The sequence below is a fragment of the Anoplophora glabripennis genome, unplaced genomic scaffold (assembly GCF_000390285.2).
Source record: "Anoplophora glabripennis isolate ALB-LARVAE unplaced genomic scaffold, Agla_2.0 scaffold144, whole genome shotgun sequence".
Taxonomy (NCBI): domain Eukaryota; kingdom Metazoa; phylum Arthropoda; class Insecta; order Coleoptera; family Cerambycidae; genus Anoplophora; species Anoplophora glabripennis.
The window spans coordinates 858,233-878,039 of NW_019416377.1; the positions used below are offsets into that span (position 1 = coordinate 858,233).

At 33.8% G+C, this 19,807-nt stretch overlaps 1 protein-coding gene across 1 annotated transcript in view; it reads right to left on the reverse strand.

Annotated features, from left to right (window-relative positions):
* Positions 1–14,270: 14,270 nt before the first annotated feature.
* LOC108906872 (activin receptor type-2A) overlaps positions 14,271–19,807 on the reverse strand; it is a 14,759-nt gene continuing 9,222 nt past the window's right edge. The window contains exon 10 of the mRNA XM_018710303.2: positions 14,271–16,684. The gene's annotated coding sequence lies outside the window, so the exon portion shown is untranslated. The remainder of the gene's footprint in view (positions 16,685–19,807) is intronic.

Genomic DNA, 19,807 nt, shown 5'->3' on the forward strand with positions numbered 1-19,807 from the left:
ATTTCTCGCTCAACAGATGGAGTCAGTGACAGCTACATGTGGAAATGAAAACAATAGGATATTGATAAAAAATTAAAATTTTCAGTAAATTGCTAAACTTTAATTTTATGATAATTTTCATAGTCCATCAATTTTCTCAAATAGTTTTAGGGCTCTAAAAAATCCGAACAAATTCTGGTGGACTATAACGGCACTGACCAATTTAAAACTGCATTTAGTTTCTCTCTAACTCCAGTTTTCGACATTTTCAATTTTTTTGGCAACCCCAGATGCATACGGAACAGCCTTGGGATGAACACTTTAATTTTTTGATAATTTTCACGGTCTATCGATTTTCTCAAAAAGTTTTAGGACTCAGAAAAACCTGAAAAAATACCTACCAGTAAACAATGACGGTGTCGATTCACCAAACTTCCAAAGTTTCATCGCGCCATCTATTGCACAGAATCTCAACTAAACCGCGGGAGAATTATTTCTACGTAGGCAACTATAACAGTCTCACATTCACTGGCAAATTAATTTTACTTTTAGTATATAGATGACGCCGATTCATTTCGCAATAAATAGAAATGTGTATATTACCATTGTATAAGTAAATATTATACAATGATATTACATTATACCCTTGACTATTATACTAGTAAAGATTTTTCTTAGTAGCGGGTCACTTGTACAAAAGAAACCGACCATCCCAGCGTGTTCAACTACCCCAGTTGAGTAAGGGACATATGACTAAATAAATAAGACTCGTGAAAAGGATAGGAAGAGCAGAATCATGAAAGCACGAGCGCCACCTCACAATGGGTCTGGAAAACACGCCATCGTTAGCACTATTTATGTATCGAAAACTGTAATACTAACTTGAACAGAAAAGTAATATTGGTATTAGAACCTATAGAGTACACTGGAAAAATTAAAAATTTGATGATATTACATGTATTTTTTCGTGCAGTAGCCGAACAAACTGATTGCAATCGGCAACTAGCCAATCATAATACAGCATTTTTAAAATTCTTAATCATGATTGGTTCTTTACTGATTTCAATAACTTCTGTTCAATACGAAAGAATGGGTGTATTGAAGATTAGTAGAGATGGGCTAAACTGCTCTTTTTGAGGAGCAGTTACACCTGCTACTGCTCCGGCAACAGAGCAGTGACAAATAGCTGCGATTTTTCGGAACAGCTCCTGGTAGCGCGCGCATACATTCCTACCGTGATATGATCCCTTATTTTCGCGTCACAGTTCACAAATCGACACCTGTCGTGCTTAATAGCGGCTAGCGTTAGGGAATAGGGATACTTTCGTCATGCGCTGTTTTTCAAGCATGTGCCAACTTTCGTAGATTTAGCTCAATTTGTTATTTTGCTTTTGCATTATTTATTTGAATTTGATATAGCGTTATCTGTTATTTTGTCCTAAGTTACTACTGATAAATTATTGATAAACTAAGAAAATCTTTCCTGTGGAATTTATTTTTACCAACGCATGAAAGTAAAGCTTGTTGTAATTTATCCAAGCAAAATATTTGTTATAAATCTTCAATCGCCAATTTAAAAAGACACAGAACGACGACATCCTACAGTGAGTACAATGCCAGATATTCAAAATTTTTCCGTGAGTGCAACAAAAACAAATGAAGAACAGTCGCATGTTTTTTGCTTAGTCTAAGTTTTAAGTGATTTTGTAAACAAAAACTTTTAAAATATTTGTAGAGCAGCAACCACAATACACGCATTGCTCTAGTCGCTGAAATACAATGTCTTTAAATCAAACGCCACTGTATTATATGTTTAGTGTGTGACATTGTGACTAATTCAAGCGCAGATCGCAACGGCTGAGCGAGAATCTGCTCTGCTGTGGCCGGCACGCCTGAGCTGTCTCTGGCGCTAGTAAATTGCACTTTGAAGTAAACGCTCCGAAAGATCACTGCTTCTTTTGTCGCAGCGGAACAGTCAGCTCCAGTGACAACTGCGGAACAGTGCCAAAGTAGCAGACAGTGAAAGAGCAACACATATCTAAAGATTAGGTCACAAAGGGGATGTGTTCTGTACTGTGGATTAGGTTTGAGGTTATTTCTTCTCTATGTTGTATTATTGTGAATAATTAACTCATAAGTTAACGCGCTAGTGCTTTTGATAATAATTGTTTTCTATTTTAGACAAAATTTAATGTAACGCAAGAAGATAATTATAATTGTTGAATCGTTCATCTGAATTGTCTTACTGCTTTTGCTTGTTTTACTTTTTAATAGAAAATGTCTGGGATGATCTCACATCACTGTTGTGCATCAAACTGCAAGAATACATATTATTTATATACCACTTATACTTCTTACAGAAATAAAAGCTTTTTCAGAGTTACTGCAGACAAGGAAATGATTTGGATAGAATCAGTTCACAAATTATGTAAACCAGATTTTAACTTCATCAACGAAAAATGTTACTTTTGCGAAGACCACTTTGAATTAAAATGTCTTGGAAATAGTAGGAAGAATAGCCTCAACAAAAATGCAGTGCCAACAATATTTTGTGAATCAAATAGTATATCATCACATTTAGATTCTCTTAATAGTAACAGTTACTTGAAAACTACTCTAAAGTCAGTTAAACAGTTTGTTAGTGAAACATTAGAAAATGCCGAAATTAATAAATGCCAAACATCAATGTTAGATGATTTTTCAGAACCACCATTTAAAAAACCAAAATACACTTATTCCAAATTGCCATCTCTAAATACCACTGCAAGTACTAGTACTGTTATTGTTGACGACGCCATGCCGGATGAAGTAGATTCAAATACTGGTGTAAGTACTTCACATAATACTTCATTTTGTCAAAACTTCACTTGTAAGTCGAATAGTAGACAACAAAAAACGCTTTTAAAATCTCTCAATGTAAAAAGCGTCTCAACTTTCAGATAAAAATAAAAAGTTTTATTATTTAGACCGTAAACAAAAAAATTTTAAAATTAAAAACAAAATTATAAAGTGTAGAAATAATTTGTCCAATGTTTGTAATATCACTTATTCAAGGTTATTCACAGATTTATCTCAACGTCTCGATCCTATTGGAGTAAAATTTATTGAATCACAAATTACTAATTGCAAAAAGAAACATCCTATATATAACTCAGAAAATAAAGCACTTGCTTTAGCTATTTATAAACGGGGCCGTACGTGTTATCGATTTTTACAAAAATTGTTTGTACTACCTTCTAACTCTTCCATAAGAAAATATTTAGGCCAAATACCTTTAGAAGTAAGAATCAATAAAAAACATTTATGTAAATTATCAGAACGTGTAAAGAAAATAAATTTAAGATATCGGGTTTGTTGTTTAGTATTCGATGAAATAGCATTGTCTGCTAATTTAAGTTATGATATTTCTAAAGACCAAGTAATCGGATATGTAGATCTTGGATCCCTGGGTAGACAAAATGTGGTAGCAAATCTACTGATATTTGCTACTCATACTATCAGTATTTAAATTTTCACAGAAAATAATCAGTAGAACCAATATAGTTTGAAACAAATGTATCTAACAATATTTTTCATAAAGAGGGGAAAGGTAAGTATATTATGTCTATTTTGTATCACAGTAATCACTATTAATTACTAGTAATTATCTTTTCTTTTCCTATTTATAACAGAATAAATTTAACTACATACAGTTAAAAAGCAACTGCTTATGCATTTTTTAGTCATTGCTTAAAAAGTGAAACCAATAATAGCCTCTTAATTGATATACCTACTAAAAAAGTCGATCTTTTATACCTTTATTGTGTGTAACTTACATGAAATGAAATTCATAAATCATTGACTACATAATTTTGTAAAACAAAATCTGGTCAATTTTTACATTAGAACTGATATTTTTTTTACAAAACAGTCAATGATTATGAATTTTATTCCATATATAAGTTGCACTCTGAATATTGTGGTATATTTAAATTTACCGCCAAGCGCAGCGTAATAAAGCGACATCTATTGCATAGTTTTGAACTACATTCTCAAACCAAAGACGGCTAGCACGGTCATTGCAGTTTCTATTTTGGGTTGCAGCTACTATTTGTTCACAGACCGGTTGTAAGATGGCGCCAGTTGCGTTTGGAGCAAGTGATGCTTCCAATGAAAGACAAGGAAATAAAGCCTCTTATTTAGTTACTCGTATGGTAAGGGACCGACTTGAGATGAATATTTTAATTTTTTGATAATTTTCATGCATAGTACCAAATTTTTATTGTGCCATCTATCGCATAGAATCTGCACTTAACTGCGGAAGAATTATTTACTATATAGGCAACTATAACAGTTTAACATTCACTGGCAAATTAATTTAACTTTTGATCTATAGGTGGCGCCGCTTCCTTTCCCAATAAATAGAAATGTGTATATTACATTTACAATGATTATACTAGTAAAGATTTTTCTTAGTGACCCGCTAGGTCACTTGCATAAAAAAACGACCATCCCAGCATGTTCAACTACCCCAGTTGCGTACGGGACCGAGTTGAGATAAATATTTTAATTATTTAATAATTTTGATGTTGTTACAAATTTTCATGGTGCCATCTATTGCAGAGAATCTGCACTAAACTGCGGAGGAATTTTTTAGTAGGCAGGCAACTGTATTGCTCTAATATTCACTGGCAAATTAATTTAACTTTAAATCTATAGATGGCGCTGCTCCCTTTCCAAATAAATAGAAATGTGTATATTACATTTACAATGATTATACTAGTAAAGATTGTTCTTAGTAGCGGGTCACTTGCATAAAAAAAACGACTATGTTCAACTACCCCAGTTGCGTACGGGACCGAGTTGAGATAAATATTTTAATTTTTTGATAATTTTCATGTTGTTCCAAATTTTCATAGTGCCATCTATCGCAGAGAATCTGCACTAAACTGCGAAGGAATTTTTTAATAGGTAGGCAACTGTAATACTCTAATATTCACTGGCAAATTAATTTAACTTTAAATTTATAGATGGAGCTGCTCCCTTTCCAAATAAATAGAAATGTGTAAATTACATTTACAATGATTATACTAGTAAAGATTTTTCTTAGTAGCGGGTCACTTGCATAAAAAAAAAACGACCATCCCAGCATGTTCAACTACCCCAGTTGCGTGCGGGACCGAGTTGAGATAAATATTTTAATTTTTTAATAATTTTCATGTTGTTCCAAATTTTCATGGTGCCATCTATCACAGAGAATTTGCACTAAATTGCGGAAGAATTTTTTAGTAGGTAGGCAACTGTAACAGTCTTATATTCACTGGCAAATTAATTGGACTTGTAATGTATAGATGGCGCCTCCTCCTTTCTCAATGAAATATGTATAAAGGGTGTCCCACCCAGAACTGCGTCGATCGATATCTAGGAACGTACTGCTCCGAAAACTTTGAGTTATATCGGAAGTCGACATCAACTTCGTTATTTTAAATAGGACACGCAATATATTATTGAACTTTCGGATTCTACGTGAAATTTGAGGATCACTTTATATTCCTAGGAGGAATTTGAGATATTAATATTTAAAGAAAAATTTTGACAGATACAAGGATCCACGAAGATGCTAGTAACGCTTTTCAGGAGTGTGATATCAAGTGGATTTTTGGTACCTGCAAAGGGCATAAGTAACACTAAATTAAGGTATACCAACAAATTAAAACATTTAATACTAGGTGCTTCATATTTGCTGTTATATTTTGATAACTTCAAATAGCTATATAGCTATAACTTTGTTAACTGAAATGGAACATCCTGTAATTTTTTATTTTATCGTATGCAGATTGAAATTTCCTTTCAAGCCATATAAGCATTGTTAGGGTTGCCAGCAAAGCGGACAGGAGAGTGGGAGGCTTATAGAGCAACCCTCACTGAGTATAATAAAGAAATTAGAAAAGCGAAGAGAGACTCATGGAGGAAGTTCTGTGAGGATATTGATAGTGTCCCACAGTGCGCTAAACTCCAGAGACTTCTCTCTAAGAACGGACATACGAAACTCGGGTCTCTCAAAGCACCGAGTGGGGAATATACCAAAACTGGAAGGGAGACATTGGAATTACTTCTAAATACTCACTTTCCAGGCTCCAGGTTATTAAATCATGGAGATGAATATGACTGGAATCACCAGCAGAGGGTAACGACCGGGTCTCGACAGAACTGGGAGGTTGCCAAGACGGTGGTGAGTCAGTCACGAATAAGATGGGCAATAAGTTCTTTTGACCCATTTAAATCACCAGGAGCCGATGGAATCCTACCTGTACTGCTACAGCAGGGGGTGGACTGTCTAGCTCCGGTCTTAATTCACGTCTTCAGAGCCAGCATTGCACTTGGTTATATACCGCTGGCATGGAGATCGACGAACGTGGCGTTTATTCCTAAACCAGGGCGTCCATCGTATGCCCAGGCAAAGGCATATCGCCCGATAAGTTTAACATCTTTCCTCCTGAAAACGTTGGAGAGAATAGTTGACAGGCATATAAGGGACGGGGTATTGAGGGCAAATCCTCTGCACAGGTACCAATACGCCTATCAGGCAGGCAGATCAGTCGACACAGCCCTTCATAGCCTAGTCTCTAGGATAGAGAGGGCAATGGACGACAAAGATCTAGCTTTGGCAGCTTTTTTAGATATTGAAGGGGCATTTGACAATACACCTTTCGAATCTATTAATTCGGCAGTTCGCAACAGGGGCCTTGAAGACACTTTGTGTCGTTGGATAGATACCATGTTGAGAAACCGGACAGTAACAGCTACCCTTTCGGGAGAGACATCCAGGTGTAAGGTAGGCCGGGGCTGCCCCCAGGGAGGCGTACTGTCTCCCTTGTTATGGGGATTAGTGGTGGACGGCGCACTGGAGGGCCTTAATCGAAAGGGGTTTTATACACAAGGCTATGCGGATGACTTGGTCGTTCTCATAGTCGGGAAACATAATATTATCGTTTCAGAACTCATGAAAGAGGCTTTGAAATGGATAGATGACTGGTGTAAGGGGCAGGCACTGTCAGTAAACCCTGACAAAACGGTCGTAGTACCCTTCACTAGGAGAAGAAATTTAACTGGACTCTCTGAACCTATAATAGGGGAGAGGGGCATTACATTTTCCAGGGAAGTAAAATATCTAGGAGTGATACTGGATAATAAGCTTACCTGGAATGCGCACTTGGAAAAAGTGGTGAGTAAGGCGAAGCAGACACTGTGTGTATGCCGCCGCCTTATTGGGAAAACCTGGGGACTGAAACCAAAGATGTCACACTGGTTGTATACGTCGATAGTAAGACCCAGGATTCTTTACGGCGCGGTGGTATGGTGGCAGAAAACACAACAGACCACAGCGAAGGAAAAACTGAATAGAATTCAGAGATTGGCCTGTTTAGGTATAACGGGGGCGATGGCATCGACCCCGACAGCTGCACTAGAAGTCATGCTAAATCTGCCACCGCTGCATATAGTGGTGGAGAGAGAAGCGCGGCTAGCAGCATATCGACTCAGGAATAATAATGACTGGAGGGGTGGTTCCCACTCCAGGATCAAAGATACATCTATGTCGGAACCAATTCTTGGGATGGTATCCGACAAGATGGTTCCAAAGTTTCACTTCCACAAGCCATTTGAGACTCGAATAGAGGATCAAAGCGAGTGGGAGGAAAGGTTTAATACCCTGGAAAGGTGGAGCCTAGTATGGTTTACAGATGGCTCCAAAATGACCAGAGGGACGGGTGCAGGAATATATGGACTCAGACCCAGATGGAGTGCAAGCTACAGTCTGGGGGAGTTCCCTACTGTATTCCAAGCAGAAATCTTCGCAATAATGGCGTGTCTGGCAGAGAATGTACGTAGAGGTTATAGACGTAAACTCATATATATATTCTCTGATAGTCAAGCTGCAATTAAAGCTTTAGCCGCACACAAGGTAAGTTCAAAACTGGTGTGGGACTGTTTACAAATGCTAACTGAACTGGCCACCAACAATACAGTCAGACTGTGTTGGGTGCCAGGGCACAAAGGCATTTGTGGAAATGAGAAAGCGGATGAACTTGCGAGGAAGGGATCCGAAACAGTGTTCATTGGCCCGGAGCCCTTCTGTGGCACATCTCCCAGTGTGGTCAGGCGGGCTATGGGCAAATGGACAGAGACAGAACATAGGAAATACTGGACTTCAAGGCCAGGACATAGCCATTCCAAGGAGCTTATGGAGTATCCTTCGAATGGAAGAGCGAATGAGTTACTGAGCTTGAATAGAATCCGGCTCAGGAGAGTGACAGGACTCATAACGGGACACTGTCACTTTAAGAAACATCTACATAGACTAAAGCTTGTAGACAGTCCGGTCTGCCGAGGATGTGAATCGGCGGATGAAACTTCTCTGCATATCCTGGGCGAGTGCCCGGGATTTGCACGTAGCAGAATGGCGCTCCTTGGGAGACCCTATTTGGAACCCAAGGAGCTGAGAGAAGTGTCAGCAAGGAAGCTTTTGGACTTTGTAAAAAGGACAAATCTACTTGCTGAATAGGACTAGTAGTGGGACGCACAATAGGCCTAATTAGGCCGCAGTGCTATGGGACTTTTAAAGGACCAACCACTAGATGATGAAGATGAAGATGAAGATGATAGGGTTGCCATTACTATTTTTAGAGATATTTGCAATTTTCTATTTTGTGGACACTTTTTCTCGTGTCACACCTGTTGTCAAATTGGCCACGACTAGAAATACTCCAAAACAAAGTAATTTATGTTATGTCTGTAATAGCTTTTGTTGAAAATTTAAACAAAAATGGCTGAAGATCGTTTAAATGATACTTATGAGGATTAATTTAATATGTTTGCTATTTATGGAAAAAAGCAGCAGATTATCTACATATTCTTGAAATTACTTTGTCATATTTTCCATAAATAACAAACAAATTAAAATAATCCTCATTTCATTAGTATCATTTAAACCATGTCCAGCCATTTTTATTTAAATTTTTGGCAAAAACTATCCAGACACAATAATAATTTGACAACTTGACAAATGTCATATTATTTCAATTGTTTTTGGAGTGTTACTGGTCATGGCCAATTTGACAACAGGTCTGATACGAGAAAAACTGTCCAAAAAATAGAAAATTGCAAATATCTCTAAAAGTATTAACAACGGCAACCCCAACAATGCTTATATGGCTAGAACGAAAATTTAGCTGTTATAGCTGTTTGAAGTTATCAAAATTTAATAGCAAACACAAAACACCTAGTATTAAATGTTTGAATTTGTTGGTATACCATAATGTAGTGTTACCTATGGCCTTTATAGGTACCAAAAATCTGCTTAATATCACGCTCCTGAAAAGAGTGACTAACATCTCCGCGGATCCTGCATCTGTCAGTTTTTTTCTTTAAAAATTAGTATCTCAAAATCTATAACTCCCAGGTATAGGGAATATTTAATAGTGACCGAAAAATCCGAAAATGCATTAATATACAGGGTGTGCCATTTAAAATAATGAAGTTGGAGTCGACTTCTGGTATAACTGAAAGTGTGAGAGAGATGTAGATATTTTAGTTTTGTTTGCCCCAGGTACATTGCCATGTTGCCAAATTTTTAAATTTTTCGGAGCAGTCGATCGATGCAGTTCCCGGTATACAATTCTTTTTTTTATTTGTGATGACATACTTTGTAGTTTATATCATATCTCATTCTAAGATTTCTAAGTTAAAACCACTCACCATGACAAGAGTAAATAAAACAACATTACAGTTACAATAATCTATATTCAATATCTGTTCACTGTTATACAAATAAGTAAAATAAAAATAATATACATATATTTTTCTACAAGTAATGTAATTTAAAATAAATTTATCGTAATTTTAAAATATTCAACTAAACCTACGTTTTTACAGTGTATTTATGGATTCTATGATAAAAATAGTTACATAATATGAAAATGAATACGATTATTTGTTTCTAATTATCTGAGAAAAATAAATTAATGGCACATGATTGGACTGTCGTTGAACATGAATGAAATATATATATATACATACATTCACAGTCCCACTTTCTGTTTAGTTAGTGCACTCTTTACAGATACTCAAAAAACTATGCCTGAGGTAATATAAGATACTTACATCCCATTACTGGGCTTTAAAAATATTTTAATTTAAAACAAGGAAGCAAAATATCTTAGTTGAATATCAACATTTTCAAGAAACCAAAAACTGCTGTAGCCGCCTATTGCTTTTCCCCCGATAATTAGAAACATTTTTGCGGCCCTATGTGGAAAACGAAAAATATATAACAATATAAAAGGAATGCAGTGATTTATCAATTGCTTGTACTGTACTTTGAACTGTATTTGTTTGTATGTATACAATAAATAAAACAGGGTCTATAGCCTATGTAAAATTTAACTAAAAATAGGTGTCCCGAACAGTTTATTGCAAAGTTGTCGATTTGTACTATTTCGGTAAAAAAAATTGGCGTTTTATTGTAAAACGAGAGATAAAAAAAATCTGAAGTGTCGTTTCTCATTTCTGAGACACTTATTCCCTACAAACGTACAATGAATCGAATACTTACATGACTTAACGAAAACAAACGTAAACAATGTTAGTGATATGTATATGTCAAATATTAAACAAAAAAAAATAATATAAGGATCTCGTAATAATTATTTACAATAACGTCAACATAAAACACAAACAAATCCTTTCGCGTTCAATATGTTAAAAGCACCAAATTTATACACAAAAAAAACTATTAAAAATATACAGAGGTAGTATGGTAGGATAAAAAAACTAATGCTACACAAAAAAGGTATACAAAAAAAGTGGCAAGATGTATATATTATATTATGCTAAATAGGTATTGTTTTCAACCTGAGGGTAGTCTATTTTCCTAGTTAAAAAGTAACCGTCAAACTGTCTTCAAAAATACCATCCTCAAAATTTCAATTACAATCTATCAATCGTGTACACGTCTAAATTCATCTTCCCAAAACGTGAGAAAGAACCTAACAGGAAGGATCGGTTCTCTTTCGTAATACTAGATGGTAAAATGTAAAATAATAATTATTTCCACGAGAAAATGTGAAACAGGAGTTTGAAAACTTGTTCCACAAGATTTTCCTCTACAAACGTATTTTAATAAGTTGAGTTCCAAACTGATAAATGTGAATTCATTGTTACATTTTTGGAAAAAAGTCTCAAATCCATCACAATCCTTTTCTATTAACAAAATTTAGCAACTAGTTTGAGGGTCTACAATATGTACCCCACCTTCAGATCACTTTTTATACTTTTTAATAATTGTGTATTTCAGTAAAAGGGAATTTTTAATTTTGCTAGCAAGCAGTAAATGTTACAAAATGCAATAATTAATTTTGTATCTAGAACGCGAAATGGTACTTTGGCGTTCAAGAATGGAAGTTATGGAAGAAATATCCATTCAAGTTACGGACGTTTAAAAATGGCAGTCAAATCAATGTTTCAGTTACTTGTTGCAGTATATTTCATTATTATTAATATTAATTAATCGTCAGCAGGTATCTTTTTTATATCTACTGAGATTTATTACCTGATTGTAATAAAGAATTATAATAAATTGAACTTATTTCATGTTACGTCTTACATTTTCATTATTTAGACAGGGCACCCAATTAGATTACCCGTAGAAATACAAACAAAAATTTTATTTTATTTTTTTACTCAAAAACTACTTATTTCATGATAAAGATAAAAGAGATGAAAAAGTTTCTAAATTAATCTGTCTCTCCAAAAGATGTATTGCAACAATTGAAATCCTAACGAGTCAAATGTTTTCATGAAAAATATACAGGGTGTTGTTGATTTCACCCGTTCATTTTAACGAAAAAATACTTGTTATGTGGGCCTCAATCAGTATAACATCTGTACCAAAATTCAGGATTTTATCTGTTTTCAAATTTGAGAAAAAAATTTAAAACTCGATTTTGACCGCCACTCTTAAAAGGCCACAACTCTGTAACAAATCGTTTCCGGACATACGTCTATAGGAACTTTTTTTCTTATTTTCGATTCCCAATTCGTATTTAAAATTTTTGCATGTAATCCTAAAACACCCTGTATACAACAATTTAATTTATATTTGAAATTGTTTGAACCGTGCTTGAATCAAGAGGGTTTAGGCGCGGTGACTATCATAATAATAGCAACCTAATAGACAATAAAAACTAGTTATTTGAAAAAGTAGTGTCAGAATTATATATTGTAATTCATATTCTAAGAGTGTTTAATTCAAAATGAGCTCGGAAAGTGAAGACGAGCATTTACCAAGGGAAGTATTGGAAGCGGCACAAAGTGCTGTTTCACAAATGGTCGAGACAGTACGAGATTGCCTACAACGAATTCAAAAGGTGGTGTAGTTCGAAGAAAATTAAAAAAGTGTTCAAAGCAAAGTTACTGGCATATTTCGAACATAAAATTGACAAATTTAAACCTACGACATTATGGTCAGTATATTCCATGTTAAAAAGTACTCTGAATGTAAATATAAGAAAATTTCCAAAACTAGTACCATATTTGAAAAGCAAATCAGTTGGATACCGTCCGAAAATGTCCAGAATTCTAAGGAAATTGAAAGATTTTTACAAGAAGCACCTGACAATAGATTTCTGATAGAAAAGGTAATNAAAAGTACTCTGAATATAAATATAAGAAAATTCCCAAAACTAGTACCATATTTGAAAAGCAAATCAGTTGGATACCGTCCGAAAATGTCCAGAATTCTAAGGAAATTGAAAGATTTTTACAAGAAGCACCTGACAATAGATTTCTGATAGAAAAGGTAATTCAAATTAATATAAATCAATTTAAGTAATTTAGGACAACTTTTCAAGTCAATTTAATAGTTGCTATTTGTGGAGTTTTGAGAAGAGATGAGCTACTAGAGATAACGATCGATAATATAAAAGACAAAGATTCAATTTATTATTAGAAGAATTCCCGATTCCAAAACTCATACTCAGAGACATTTTATGATTTCAAGTCCACACCAAATGAAGATATACTGCAAATACTGTGCTTTACAAGGGACCGCCTAGCCGGGTGTCTTGGAAGATGGATTTCGACCGGCCGAGGTAAGCATCACGGATGCAGGCTGGAACTTGGATGAGTGACCTAAGTCAGGGAAAAATGTGTTAACCAAATGGTTGGCGTCAACAAAATAAGAAATGTACCAAAACAAATAGCAACTTATCTTGATTTGCCTCATCCGGAAACAGGACATTTCTTTAGATGTTCTTCCGCCATTCTGTTAGCCGACGCAGGGGCCGATATTACCGTCATTAAACGACATGGCGTGTGGTGTTCTAGTACAGTAGCGGAGAATTTTAGAAGATTCTGTACAAAATTAAATTAAATAAATTGTAACCATCTTCAGCAGAGTCTACAGAGCTTCCCAATAATACAACGTGTGCAGTGAACTGAAACAATTACAGCGGCAGTCTCATTGAACACCCATAACTAAAAGCTACGATAGTAGGTACTAGGGCACTTGAGACCACCCCCCACTCCTCCACCTTTTCCCTTCCCCCTCCCCTTCCCCGCCTTAGCCGTTGTTAGCCGGTTATTAGCCGTTGTTAGCCGGTTGTTAGCCGGTTATTAGCCGGTTATTAGCCGGTTGTTTGCCGGTTGTTAGCCGGCTAATAAACGGCTAATAACGGCTAAGGCGGGAAAGGGGAGGGGGAAGGGAAACGGTGGAGGAGTGGGGGGTGGTCTCAAGTGCCCTAGTACCTACTTACGATAACTGACAGCACTGGATCTGGCTTAAATTTAACTCACTGCAATATCGGCACTTTCAATTTACATGTAGTGCAAAATAAATTGTAATCGTCCTGTTTATAATAGTTACTGTTTTGTATTGAAGTGTTATATTACTTATAATGTATATTGTTTAATTAATAAAATCATAAATAAGTTTCGAAATAATGACAAATTATTTTGATATTTGTTTTATGTTCTAGAACAAAAGACTTTGGCGTTCTAGAACATAAAAATATTTTGCAGCTAGGTGACAAAAAAAACTCGCCTTGTTAACTGAAAATTTAACGAAAAAGTCGAGTTTTCAAAAAAATAATATTTAAACATATATATCTACATAGAGGGTGTTCTTGAAATAAATTTCAAAATTTTAACTCGTCGAAAGCAACAACTTTTGTTTAATTTCATATTTTTTGAAAACCTATTGGTTTTTAAGATAATACAATTCTTAAAAATTGTTAACTTTTTATTATTCGCTCAGGAATAAAAGTCAAAAAATGCTAATTGAGTTAATAAAAAAAGCACAAAAATGGAAACTGATGCTAGCAAAAATTTTTAAACTTGGATATTTCTTTAAATCAGGGGCAGAATGTTAGTGTTACTTTAATGGGTACAAAATAGTGGACAAAATGAACCACGCGCTAAGAAGAGTTAAACTAACAACTGAGAAGCTACTATTAAATACCGTTTGTAGAAAAAAAAATTCATTTCCAAAAATTTATTACGACAAAAACGATAATAAAACTGCCTCTAAGGATTGTAAACTTGTGGGTCCATGATTGACAGTTTGTAATTGCAGCTTTGACGATCCCGCTTCTGATTTGTACTAGATTGTAAAAGCAGACAGTATTTAAATCGATTTGTGTTGGATAATTTGTGACTAAATTTTCTCGAATATTTATTCCTTCCACGGGTAAAAACTGAACGGATACTTTCCAACAGATATTTCAAAATAGCATTATAAAATCTAAAGTCAATAAATAATTCAATAAGTTCCCATATTTTTATCTTTATATACAGTTGAAAGATATTTACCGGTGCTAAAATGAAGTTCTCGAAACAGTCCCTGTATATTCAGAAGTACCTATTACCTAAACTATCTACAAGTCCATTGTTAGAAATAAATTAGTAACGCTCAATGACTATTTAATTTTTCTTTTAAACGATAACATTAAAGCCAATCTGAATGATTTTTTAGGAAAATACCTTTTCAATATGTCCAATTGTCAGTCTTTCAAGATTTTTTTTAATTTTCATATTACTTTGCTTACATTAATACTACTACAATGACTATTTTCTTTATAACCAATTGTTCCATTCTTTAAATTTACCCCTTAAAACTAATCAATTTTTTGTAAGTTCCGCATTTAATAAAAATAAATTGTAACAATTCAAAAAATATTTTTACCAGATCTACTGGAAGATTTCTTCTTCTTCTTCAACAAATAGAAAAACTGTACAATTTACTCTTTTTTCTACATTTTCTAAACAGACACGGTTATTAAAAATATATAATCATTTTTCCCGTCAAACTTAACGTTAATTGCACAAAATTATGCGGGGGACTCCTCGAAGTAAAACAAAATGTAAACCCTATTATTGAAAATAGTTTATTTGGTGTTTTTTCACTTGCAAAAACAATAAATATACATTACACGTTGGCTTCACTGATAAGACCGGTGGAGATTTCGAGGAATACCCCGTATATCTATCTAGAAATTCTGACATACATCTATTTTTTTACAATATTTAAAATGTGCACAGTAAAATGTTAAAGGATTCTTTATGGCACAGAGTTCATATATTATACTAGGATTACTAGTAAATATGTTAGTAACGAATCAAACAAAGGTGTTAACGATTTACAGAGAAAATCATTCTCCTACTTCTCTACCTACATACGAATTACAGAGATATTCTTAAATTTTTCACAATATTCCTAAATATAAATTCATTTTTTTTAAACGGTTTTTTTAGAATATTTTTTCTATCTAAAAACCTGTAGAACGGTATTTTATCAAATATATCAAATTTCAATAGTCCCGAGAGGGATTAAAATTAACGGTAACGGAACAATACTGTCAACACCTTCAAATTAATAATAAAAACATATATGCAATAATATTAATAAGTTATAACAAAACCCAACGTTCACAATATTTCTTTGTGGTAAATTGTACGATGCATTCTCCTTTTTCTATTCCCAAAAATTATTAATACAGTTAAAGTTAAAATAAGTCTAATATTTATAGTGTTATAGTGTATGATATTTGATCCGATTTAAGCGAACGTCAGTTGCCGTTGAAGTCCCGATACTCCTTTTAACGTTGAGCAAAAAAATACTGTAAACGTTCGACTAACAAACATCTGTTACCTTAGTCTAGCTGGGTACACCATCTCGAAATGGTTACTACATTAACTATTTAAAAAAATACTTGAAAAGTAAAATTTCACACCCAAAGTTTTGTTTTTTTTTTGTTTTCGTCTCGCTCCAGTGTCCCGAACACCACACAGTTAAAAACTAAAGATCGTATGTACAAATCCACCTTAGAGAAAGAAAGATCACCGATTGTCTATTGGCACATTGGTATGGAAATAGCGAACGAACGTATTCATGGCGGACATCTATTTCCTGATACTTTTTTTATGTTTTGTGGAAAAATATATCGTATAAAATCAGTTTGGAGCTTGGTTTTTCTGTTTAAAAAAATTATTTGCCTTTGTAAAGTGTACAAAATAGCTGAGACGTTTTTTTCAGTTTTCTGCTGTAGCTGTCAGTGGCTAGTAACTTAGGCTTGAGGTGAACGTAGGCAAGTGTGGTAACTAAGACACAAGCTGCGCAGTGCAGGTACTTTAATAGTGATGCAGGTACGGACTGTTCATTTCCCACCTTCAACTGCAAGAGGAAAACCCCAATATTATCTCCAATTTACAACGGACATTGGGCATTGCATAATTTTATTAAATGACTAGAAAGAATCTATGTAGTGAAAATATTAGAATTAGGTTGCTAATTAATTATTAACTATAAAAGTTTGGCGTACAAAATAAATGTTTTAAGTGGGCAGCGTTAATTCGTGACGTCATTTAGTGCGATTAACAATCGAGAAAAGTAAGTAACAAGAATCTAGAGACAACCAAATTCACTTTGTCTCGAGGCTTCCCACATGCGTATTACTTTAGATAAGTTACTTTTTGTGGGAATGGGAATTCTAGACTAGACTAAATTCGTATAATTGAGCTTCAAAAAAATTCTCGGTACATTTGGGAAATAAAAGAATGTCTCTCTTAATTCGGAAATGTTCTCAAGAAAATAAAAAATCAGATTTTTTGTTATTGCATAAATTGTTAGTGTAACTATTCAAGAATACGCTGCAAAAATTTCAAAACGAAATCCCTGTTCGTTTGGATTTTATGAATCATTTATTAAGCAAGAAAAGAACGGTTGCAAGCTCAGAATGATAAGCTATTGAATATAGGATTTAAAAAAGGAATTATGACGTTCAAGATATTTTATTACGTGAATCGTTCAAATGGTTATTTTAGACGAAAAAACCGCGGAGTGCTATTAAATTTGAGGATGGAAATTGGAGATAGGGGTGAAAATGCACCCCTTTCAGTTTTTTAATTGTAGCTCGAAAACGAAGCAAAATTTCATAGGAAAAATTATTTAGAGAATTGAATTTCCCATCAAAATAGTTTATTTAAAAAATTTAAAAGGAAAATTTTATGCAAAAAAATGTTAATAAACAATTTGAAAAAAAAGCAAAAAATTCGATTCATAGAAAAAAAAGTAGATAAAATTTCCTCCACTCAAACTTACTTAATTTTTCAATTTTCATCGCGTTTACCTTTATACTTTTTAATTCTAATTTTTTGCAAAAAAGGAAGGAAATAAGACATTCAAGGATTTTCATCATATGACTTGTTCAAAGGGTCATTAAAAATGAAAAAACCGCGAAGTGCTATTAAATTAGAGGGTTGAAATTTGAAGATAGGGGTGAAAAAGCATATTTGCAGTTTTTTAAATATAGCACGAAAACGAAACAAAATTTCGGTATAGTTCATAGGAAAAATTTTGTAGAGAATTGAATTTCTCATTGAAATGGCTTATTTAAAAAACGTAAAAGGAAAATTTTATGAAAAAAAATCGTTAATAAACAATTTTAAAGAAAGCAAAAAATAAGATTTTTTTATTATTTTTTACTTTTTTAATAAAATTATTCAGTAAAAACTTGAGAATTTAAGTACAATAATGTTTATTAATGATGTATATACAGTGTGTCCAACGGATGGAGTTGACAAGAGGACAAACTCTTTTGTTTTTGATTTTATTGAAAAGTGTTTCTAAAAAGTTCTGCCCCTCGAAAAAATTAGACTGTCATACAAACATCTTAGATTAGATATACAGAGTGCTCATAAATTAAAAAAACACGAAAATACTCAAGAGAGAAGTACCATTATTTACTATTTTACACAACATTTTTATAAAACAAATCTGTTTATAACCTCAAATAATGTCCTAATACAAATTTTAAAATCAAAATTTCAATTTTCGAGGTGGAAAGTAGCTATACATATAGAGTAAAAGTCAGAATTTAAATGTTTATTTTCTTTTTGCGCAGCCTCAAATATAGCATCAGGGGTTGGCAAGTAATTTTAGGTGGGGTCCGGATACTTTTGAAAATTTTTAACGAGGTCCAGAAAAAAAATTGATATATCTTACTAATTTTTTATTTTAATTTACACTTAAATTTAATCTGCTTACTAACCATTAAGAACTCAAATTAGTCGCATAATTGTAAAATACTAGAAAAAAATATTTTTTAAATTTATTTGAGTAATTTATACTTTCAAAAAATTTTTGGCGGCCACAGTAAATTTTTAAAGTTCACTCTTTTTTTTATTTTTAAATAATTAGATTACATTTATCAATTTGCAATTTAGTTTTTTTCAAAAATTATAATTTTAAAGTACTCGGAAAAATGCTTCTTTTTAAAAAAAAATTTAAATTCCGTTTATTGGTTCTCGAGATATAAGCGGTCAAAGTTTATCGGCATTTGCCGTTAATTTATAAACAATTAGCAATAATCTTTGATCCAGTGGCTTCGTTTTTCCGAGTTCTAAGCTGGAGAAAATGTTCATATCCATAAGTTATTGGCAACATAGATAAATCATCGGAAAAGCTGTCGCTCGCACGCACGAAAAGTGACTTAAACCAAGAAAAGTGGGGGAGGGCTTTTGCTCTGAGACTCTTTTCGGAGGTTCAAAATGGGAAGGTACGAAAAAAATTGCATTATCTCGGCTTCTAATGGACCAATTTCGATCTTTTTTTTTTTAATCAGATGTCTCACGAGCCAAGGAATTTGAATATCATAGTGCCAATTGTCTAATTTGCACATATTTTGTTATAAACAAAGTTTATTATTTATGCATTAAATATACTGTATATTTTACCCTACGCTATTGCATTTTTTCAATGAAAAAATTTATTTACATATACAAGGTGATTCAAAAAACCGCAGACAGACTTCTAGGGGAAGTAATACATGAAAAATTAAGACGAAGTCATAATAAACATAGGGTTGCAAATGCCTCCTTAACGAGATACAGGGCGTTAACCCTTTCGCTGCGCAATACGTCTGAACGTAGCTACCGCGCCGTGCGCGAAAGTTTATCGCGTGCAAATATATACGTCTGGAGTAGTTAGACCACTTATAGTTTTACATTATGTTGTGTTAAATTACGATTTGCGACAAATTTTACGATTTTACGATCTTGGTATTATTACCAGTACCTCTTCCCATGAAAATATTTGTCACAATCGGTATAAGCTCGCCCGCAAAAATTCGCCTTACCAATTGCAATAACCGAATCACTAATGCGCATGGTTGCGAATATATACGGTTTGAGCAGCCTGATCCAATTTAACTATTCATGCGAATTAATCCGTCTGGAGCAGTTTGAGCCCTATAAATTTTTAGCGAATATATACGTCTGGAGCAGTGAAAGGGTTAAA